The sequence below is a fragment of the Vitis vinifera genome, chromosome 12, assembly GCF_030704535.1.
Source record: "Vitis vinifera cultivar Pinot Noir 40024 chromosome 12, ASM3070453v1".
Taxonomy (NCBI): Eukaryota; Viridiplantae; Streptophyta; class Magnoliopsida; order Vitales; family Vitaceae; genus Vitis; species Vitis vinifera.
Genome location: NC_081816.1, coordinates 7,759,017 through 7,767,475, shown reverse-complemented (window position 1 = coordinate 7,767,475; position 8,459 = coordinate 7,759,017). Strand labels below are relative to the sequence as shown.

Sequence of the window (8,459 nt, the reverse complement as noted above, 5' to 3'; positions counted from 1 at the left end):
TATGTGGATCATTCTGATCAGCATGGTGCTCTACATGTTCATGGTTGGCAAAACTCCTAGAGGCATGTATTCTTGATCATTCTGGATAAGCAATGAGGCTTGAGAGTTTCATTGTTAATTATAATAATGCTATGAGAAGTGGCAGTGTATCATGGCCCCCCTTATATTATTGCTGCTAATGGTCACTGCCAGAGGGCCATTCTTGGGCCCAAAGCATGACCTTATGGAGCAATGTTGTCCACAACTAGTACATTCGCAGTCTATGTTATTGCAGTTCTTCACACTCATTCGGAGGTTTAACCATCCTATGATACACCATGGGGCTTGACCCATCTCATACAAGACACCAATCTCAAATCTTGATTCATCTCCATACTTATAACAGGAGTAATCATCCCTGACCCTTTACACACTCATATATATATTAGGTCATTTTTCAATCCTCCTTTTCCTAGACAGTAACATTGCTGCACGCCCAACAGAATTCAGGATAGCAAAAGTATAAAGCTCATAAGTACATTAGTCAGTTGACCTTTTATGGTGGTGATATATTGAAATTGGACGATCCTTCCTCCATTCAAAACCCTGACTGTTGTTTCATTTATAAACCACACCAGAGTCATAGTTATACACCAGACACAGACAAAGTCATGCATATGGGGTCTGCAGTCTTCGGTTGAGAGAAGTCTATCATGGTATTTAAAAAGGATCCCCACATTGCTTACATTCCCATGTACACGACATAGCCCACAACCTAGCATAGATATGATGCTAGTGGCTTGAATCACATTTATCTGTCTAATTGGTACATACAAAATCATTTACATGCAAGGAAAAGACCTTGGAACTTGCCTGGCTGTGGTTGGATTATCAAACAAATGATTCATTAAATGGGAGGATATATTAGTCTTGATTAAATGAAACCATCATATTTTGGGAATCCCCATTAGAAATGATGCTGCAAACCACAAACTTGAGCATCAAACAAATGATTCTTTAAATGGGAGTATATATAAAATGAAACCATCATATTTTGGGAATTCCATTAGAAATGATGCTGCAAACCACAAACTTGACTTTCCAAAGCTATAAAATAATGCTAGTGATTCATCGTACTCGTTGAGTCTCATAGAATTGTGGAGTGGGAGTGGTGTCAAACAAACTCCCACACTAAGGTCAATGATCAGCATACCATGTAGATATTTTTTACTTTAGGCGCAAGGGCCTTCATGGCTTCAAAATATATCAATAAGGTTATGAGGAGTTTATACATTATAAGTCAAAAACTTTTTCTCCTATCCATAAACAGTTTGTACCATGGAAATGGAGTAGCTCAAGCCCTTCCCAGGTTAAGTGTTCCAAAGAAACACCTTCTAGCAACTAGAAAGGGCTAGTGAATAATGCAGCACTGTCTTTGAGTTCTAGTGGATTTTACTTGTTGATAACTACAGATTAATATGTCGGGACTGTTCTATATATTGATCATTCTGTGCCTGGTGTTCCACATGCTAATGGTTGGCAGAACTCATCATTCTGGATAAGCAACGATGCTGGACAGTTTCCTTGTTAGTTGTAGTAATGCTATCAGAAGGTGCAGGATATGATGGCCCCCCTTATGCTGTTGCTGCTAGTAGTCACTACCACTGGGTCTGTGGTTCATTCTGGAGCTCAATACATGACCTTATGGAGCAATGTTGTCCACAACTAGCAGATTTGCAGTCTATTCTAACTAGACTATCTGGGTCCCTATCATCTCAATGGATTAGACTTCCAAAACTTGTGCGAGTGGTTGATCCTCCTGTCCAAAAATTTGGTGAAAGGGAAAGTAGAAGGCTGAATTCATGTCGGTTAGCCCAAGGTATAATTGGGGTAATTAAGCAAGCCTTCATCACTTTTGGGTCTGAGTTTTTTCAAGACACAGGAAGTTAAGAGCTTAGAAGTATATCAAATAGAAGTTCTTTTGGGCTGAGTCAAATTCCATGACGATTGGCATAGAGGTGACTATCACCCTGAAAACAGAAGCAAATATTAAGGATTAGCAGCCTCATCATTAGTATTTGATTTCCAATATCTAAATGATGAACATCAAAGTATAATACAGAGAAAGACAACATCGTAACATATGGGGTTATGGGGTTTGCATTAATTCTTCTGTCGAGAGAAGACTCTCATAGTATTTAAACAGGACCCCCACATGCTTAGAATCTAAATGTACAAGACAGAGCCCACAATCTAGCATAGTGTAGACCCTCAATTTTGTCCCTTTAGCACATGTCTTTGAGTTCGTTTTCAGTACTTCAAAATAGTTCCTTGGTGGCCCATGGCTACTCATACCACTTACCTTTTTCTGAGTCATCTCGAAGATTTTGGTCGAGGGATTATCTGACCCATTATTGTGACCCTTGGCAGCCCTATTTTAGACTTAGGCTTTTCGTTCATTTTTAGGATAGCTTTTAGGGTAGCTCATTTAGGCACCCTAGGCCCACTTAGGCACTTAGGCCCATTTAGGCATCCTAGCCCATTTAGGCACTTAGGCCCATTTAGGCACCCTAGATCCACTTAGGCACTTAGGCCCATTAGGTCCACCTTGGCCCACTTAGTCTCACCTTGGCCCATTAGTCTTTGTTTTTAGTATGACTTGTATGGTTGTATGACCCATTTATCTCATTTACTTATTTATTTATCTTTATTTTTTATTATTACTAACCACTTTTATTTGATCATTTATTATGGTTTTATTTATTCATTTGTTTTAATTTATTTTCATTATTATCAATCATTTTTTAGTTATTTATTTATTTAGTATTCTTACTTATTTATTTATTATCTTGTTATTTATTCATTTATCTATTATTATCATTTTATATTCTCCGATTTATTTATTTAGTTATTTATTTATTTTATTATTTATTATCTATTTTATTATTTATTTATTTATTTAATTTAATAATTTGAAATTTTTTATGGAAGAAGTCTACCATTGGAGAAGTTTTTGAAAACAGTAAAACTCTTTAAATGATATGCATGGATTGTAGGTGATATGCTTGGATTGGTATTGTTTGAAATTAAAAAAAAAAAGAGTTTTTCCGGTGCATAAGATAAAATCTGGAGAGAGGAAGACTCCTCACGTAGAAGGACTGTTATTTGCTATAAAAAAGCTCTAACAGATAGGTAGAGGGAGGAGGACTTTCGGCACATAGAAAAAAAAGAAAAGAGAGAGAGAGAGAGGCGGAAAAATTGGATTTTCAGAGAAGACTTTCTAGTGAGAAGCTGTCGGTGGAGAAGAAGGAGAGGGCGGTTGAAGAAATCTCAGACGACAAACCAGTGGGATCTCCTTGCCAGAAGAGAGCGTTCCTCGGTATGTTTGTTGAGAACTCCTTACTTATTGATATTATCACTTTGTTCTGTATCCTCTCTGGTTAGTGTTCTTTTACCATTGTTTTTTTGTTAGGATATGAAAGTGATATTGGTCTTCTCTTCTCTCATATTCTTTTAGTTTCATCTAATCATAAATCTGAACGTAGTCTCAATCACACCACTGGTCTGCGAATCTATCGACTTCAGAAAGAAATGGGATCCCATTTAATGTCTAGTTTCCTTGTTTATTTTGTTATGAATATCCTGTATTTTGTTTCGTTTACTACTCTACATCTAGTATCCCGATCCATGCCCCTGTTTTTGGCTCACATCTTTGAATTTACTCTGGACGTTTGGTTTCGTGTTCTGATTTGCACTTGAGAGAGAGGGTTCAGTACATGACAAGCCATATATCGTGTTAAATGGAAATTTGGATTTTTTTTTTCACTGGAGATTTTAGATTTCAAAAATTGGTTTGCATAGGAACTCTTCCCGAAGCCGGACCTTCGACAAGCCATTCAATTCCTAGTCATTCCTAATCTCTAGCGTTCCTCTATCTAAATTTCAGATAGATTTGGTTACCCACTTCCCGAAAACACTAGAAACTGAGTCCACTCCTTTTAGGTCACTGCTTTCTCATCATTCGCGGGATGGGTCTTCCACATCTGCTTGTGTTCCTGTTCCTGACATGAAGACCCTAACTAGTTCGTTGCGATCTTCTCGTTTTGAAGCCCTAGATGATCAAAGTTTGGTTCCTACTTCGCCATGGTCTTGGAACAGAGAAACTAAACCACCATTCTTCATACCTTCCTCGAGAAATTGAACCCACTATGGTGGGTGCTGGGCTTGTAAATCTAGGCAACACAATGCTTTCTTAATGCAGTGCTCCAATGCTTCACGCACACTGTCCCCCTTGTCCAGAGCCTTCGTTCTTGCAATTATGCCATGCCTTGTCATAGTTTGTGTTTCTTCCATTGGTTTCTGTTTATATTAAAGAATGATCCGACTTTGTTAGTTCCATTGTAATATCTAGAAGTTCCTTCTTCTTTCTTCCATGTTCAAGCCTGTTGAAAGTGCATGTATGATACATGGCTTTGAATGATTGCCCATCTACGTGTTTCCCTTCCCCTTGCCATCCTTTTGCTATATCTTATAGCCTTTGTTCATGGTTTATGGGTCGGTTTGCAAGAACGTCTTATCGTTTGCAATGATTAGCACCCGAGCCATCCTCATTTGGCTGATCAATGTCACTGGGGAAGTCCTTGGAGGGCGGTTGCTACTCTTGATATTACAGGTGATATGGTGGTATTTGTGGGTTTTGTTGAGGGTATTTGGGTTCAGATCGAAACTGCCCATCTGAGGTCCTGGATGAAAGAATCAATCTGTGTCAGTTGTTTGTCTCAATTATCTATAAGATAGACAAGTGTCCTTATTAGCAACAGGTGAAAGGATGGGTATGCAGATAGATCCAAGCCAAGTTGGAGAGTGGTGTCGAACACGCGCTTGATGAAGGAAACATTGAGGTTCTTGGATATAAACATGGTCCTACCATCAGATCTGATGTGACAACCAATATGTTGTGTCACAAGGAAGAAATATTTGAACCAATACTTCTCTGCATGGCCATGCGAATTCCGAGCATATATACTCCTCGACTGGGACGACGTTCATAATGTTGACCACGTGTGAACTATTTTTTGAAGGTGGGAATTTTGCGAATTCATTTCAGCGCCCAATTTTGTGTGTATTTGATCAGACTTTGGGCTATCAGTTGGAATCCAGCACGACTTTAGTTATCGGCCGCTCGTTCACGATGTGCTAGATTTGAAGCTTAATAGGTTGGAGTATGGGGCAGACCTCTAGCACTGCTAGGTTCGCCTGACACAGGTGGACAGATTGCTTATATGCTGGATCAAGTGCGTGCCTTGGAAAATGAGATGCTTCTTAAGATACAAAAGCAAGGACTTGATGTCATTCCTAAAATTCTCATAGTTACCCGACTTATACCTGATGCAAAGGGGACCACACGCAATCAGAGACTTGAAAGAATCAGTGGTACAGAACATACACATATTTTTTGAGTGCCATTTAGAACAGAAAATAGTATTCTGCGGAAATGGATCTCAAGGTTTGATGTATGGCCATATCTGGAAACCTTTGCAGAGGATGTATCAAATGAAATTGCTGTCGAGCTACAGGGAGTTCCAGATCTGATCATTGGCAACTATAGTGATGGGAATCTTGTTGCATCTTTACTATCTTATAAGCTGGGAATTACGCAGTGCAATATTGCTCATGCATTGGAGAAAACAAAATATCCAGAGTCTGATATATATTGGAGAAAATTTGAGGATAAGTACCATTTCTCAAGCCAATTTACTGCTGATCTAATTGCAATGAACAATGCAGATTCTATAATCACCAGTACATACCAAGAGATTGTCGGAAGCAAGAATCATGTTGGACAGTATGAGAGCCACACAACCTTCACTCTTCTAGGGCTGCACCGAGTTGTTCATGGCATTGATTTTTTTATCCCAAGTTTAATATCATATCTCCAGAAGCAGACATGCCCATATACTTCTCATACTCAGAAAAAGAAATGGTTGAAAGTCACATGCAGAAACTCGTCCATATGGAGAACTTGAAAATATGCACATATTCCTTTTTGATCCTTGCTGCCAGTTTTCATCAAACCACTGACCCTTCAACTTCAAAAATTCATTTTGACAACTTTAGGATATCTGTAAAAAATTTCCAGAAATTTTATGACTTTCCTCACTTCTTGAACTTGAATTTGAGGTTTTGTTTGAGTTAGAAAGTCATTCTGAGATAGAAGATATAAATGAGTCTTTAGGGGGACTCCGTTTTCACATAGTTCTGGACACCCAAGATCTTTTGGAAAAAATAAAATACTAGAGGACTTTTTAAAATTGATTCAACATTTTTTCTCAATTATAAGCTTCTTGAAATTGATTTTAGACACATAAAATATTAGAAAATATGCATTTTTGAGGGAGATATGATTTTTCAAAGTTGTGCCTACTGCGCATGCTGGAGTTTGTACATCTGATTAGATTTATACTTTTAAAAATATTTTTGAGTACTATTCGACCCCGAATTTATTTTTCATGTGATATAGACATTTTGAAATATGTGTGTGATTTTTTTTATGATTTTATAGGATCATTTATTATTTTTTTTAAAATTCATTTATGTACGTCACTTTTCCTTATCTAATCTGGACTTTGTAGAACCTTTTGGTGCCTTTGCAATAATCTGTCTTTTGAATGAGTGTTTGGATTTCGGTATGTTAATCTAGGTGTGTAGGAGTTGTTTCCTGAAATTTTTTTTGTAATCAAATTCCACTCTAAGCCATTTTTTTAGAAATTGTTTTACGATGCTTCATTTTCTAACCGCATGCTGATGGTTTTATACCTTACTTGAAATTGTTATTATTTTTGGAGTCATTTAATTTGTCTTAGCTCTATTTTGGCTTTGAAACTGTATATTAGACATAATGGATATTTCATATAATCTATGCTTGCCCTAACCAATCTAGCATTTTTCGAGGAATCTTATAAAATATACTTGCTATCCAGGTACGTTCTCTATCCTCTAATTCCAAAATTCTATGAAAATGCATGCTATCATGAGCTATATCCATGCTTTGATTTAATCCTTGGGTGCTTAGATGTATGTTTGACTTGCTTGGATAAAATGCATGTTGCGTGCTATATCTCTATACTAACTTTGATGTCTTGTGATAGCGCTTGAAAAGTCGTTCAGGTACGCACTTCGATTCCCTCTCATGGTTTGTTTTCTTATTAGGCATGCAATATTTGAAATCACCTAGTCTACTTAGGTATCCATGATCAACCATTTAATTGTCACGCTTCCCTTAACTTAGTCAGTAGAGACCTTTTTAGGGCTTAGAGGGGTGCTACCTCCTAGAGGTACCTTCCCAATAAGTAACCTGATCCCCGGACTTAGACTCAGGTTTCTCAAAGACATGTTTTTTCCAAAACTATGGAGTCACTTTTTAGGGTTTTTCTTTCTTGTTTTATTTTCCCTTCAAAATAAAAATAAAATAGGTGGCGACTCCAACTTTTTTTTCAAAAATCAATTTTTCACAAATAAAAAGCGAGTCTCGCCGATCGAGTGGGGACGCACTTGAAAATGCGGGTCCACACATAGATATGATGTTATCGATTTGATTACATAGATTTGTATTCGGTTTGTGCATATGAATGAAGGAAAAGACCTTGTGGATTCCAGTAAATCAGTTCTTGATTTACGGCATCCTCCTTGATTGTAGGACTGTAGAGGATTCCAGTAAATTAGTTCTTGATTTACGGCATCCTCCTTGATTGTAGGAGATACATTTTCCATTTGTAATTATCTTTTCTAATTTATCTCTGTATTCAAACTTCTTGTATACGTATATATAAATGGAAAACTCAACCCCATAGAGGTGTGGTGGTTTTACAAACATTGTTATGGTATCAGAGCATTTTTGGATTAACCTCCTCGATCCTCCCATGGCCGATTCTTCCTTCTCCTTCAACACCATGATCCACATGATCACTATTAAACTCTCCTCCACAAATTATCTTCTCTGGCGAAATCAATTTCTCCCTCTTCTTCAATGTCAGAATCTCCTTAGCCATGTCGATGGTTCCGTTGCGCCGCCTCCAATCACTATAGCTGTTGATTCTTCTTCTTCTCAACCGAATCCTCAATATGTGGCATGGCAACTCCAAGACCAACGTCTTCTCAGTCTCCTCTTCTCCTCCTTGACTGAAGAAGCCATGGCCGAAGTTCTTGGTCTCACCACCGCTCATGATGTTTGGCTTGCCTTGGAAAATTCCTTCAGCCATATTTCCAAGACTCGTGAGCTTCTCATCAAAGATGATTTGCAGCTCATCAAACGTGGCACCCGCAGTGTCACTGAATATTCTTGTTCATTCAAGGCTTTATGCGATCAGCTCACTGCAATGGGCTGCTCGGTTGATGACACCGACAAAGTCCACTGGAATCTCAGAGGATTGGGCGCTGATTTTGCTAATTTTTCCACTGCCCAAATGTCTCTCACCCCATTA

The 8,459-nt window shown here is 38.0% G+C and overlaps 1 pseudogene; it reads left to right on the top strand.

The window, feature by feature from the left end:
• The first annotated feature begins 4,760 nt into the window (after positions 1-4,760).
• LOC132254808 (sucrose synthase 2-like) lies at positions 4,761-7,518 on the top strand (annotated as a pseudogene).
• Positions 7,519-8,459: the final 941 nt, after the last annotated feature.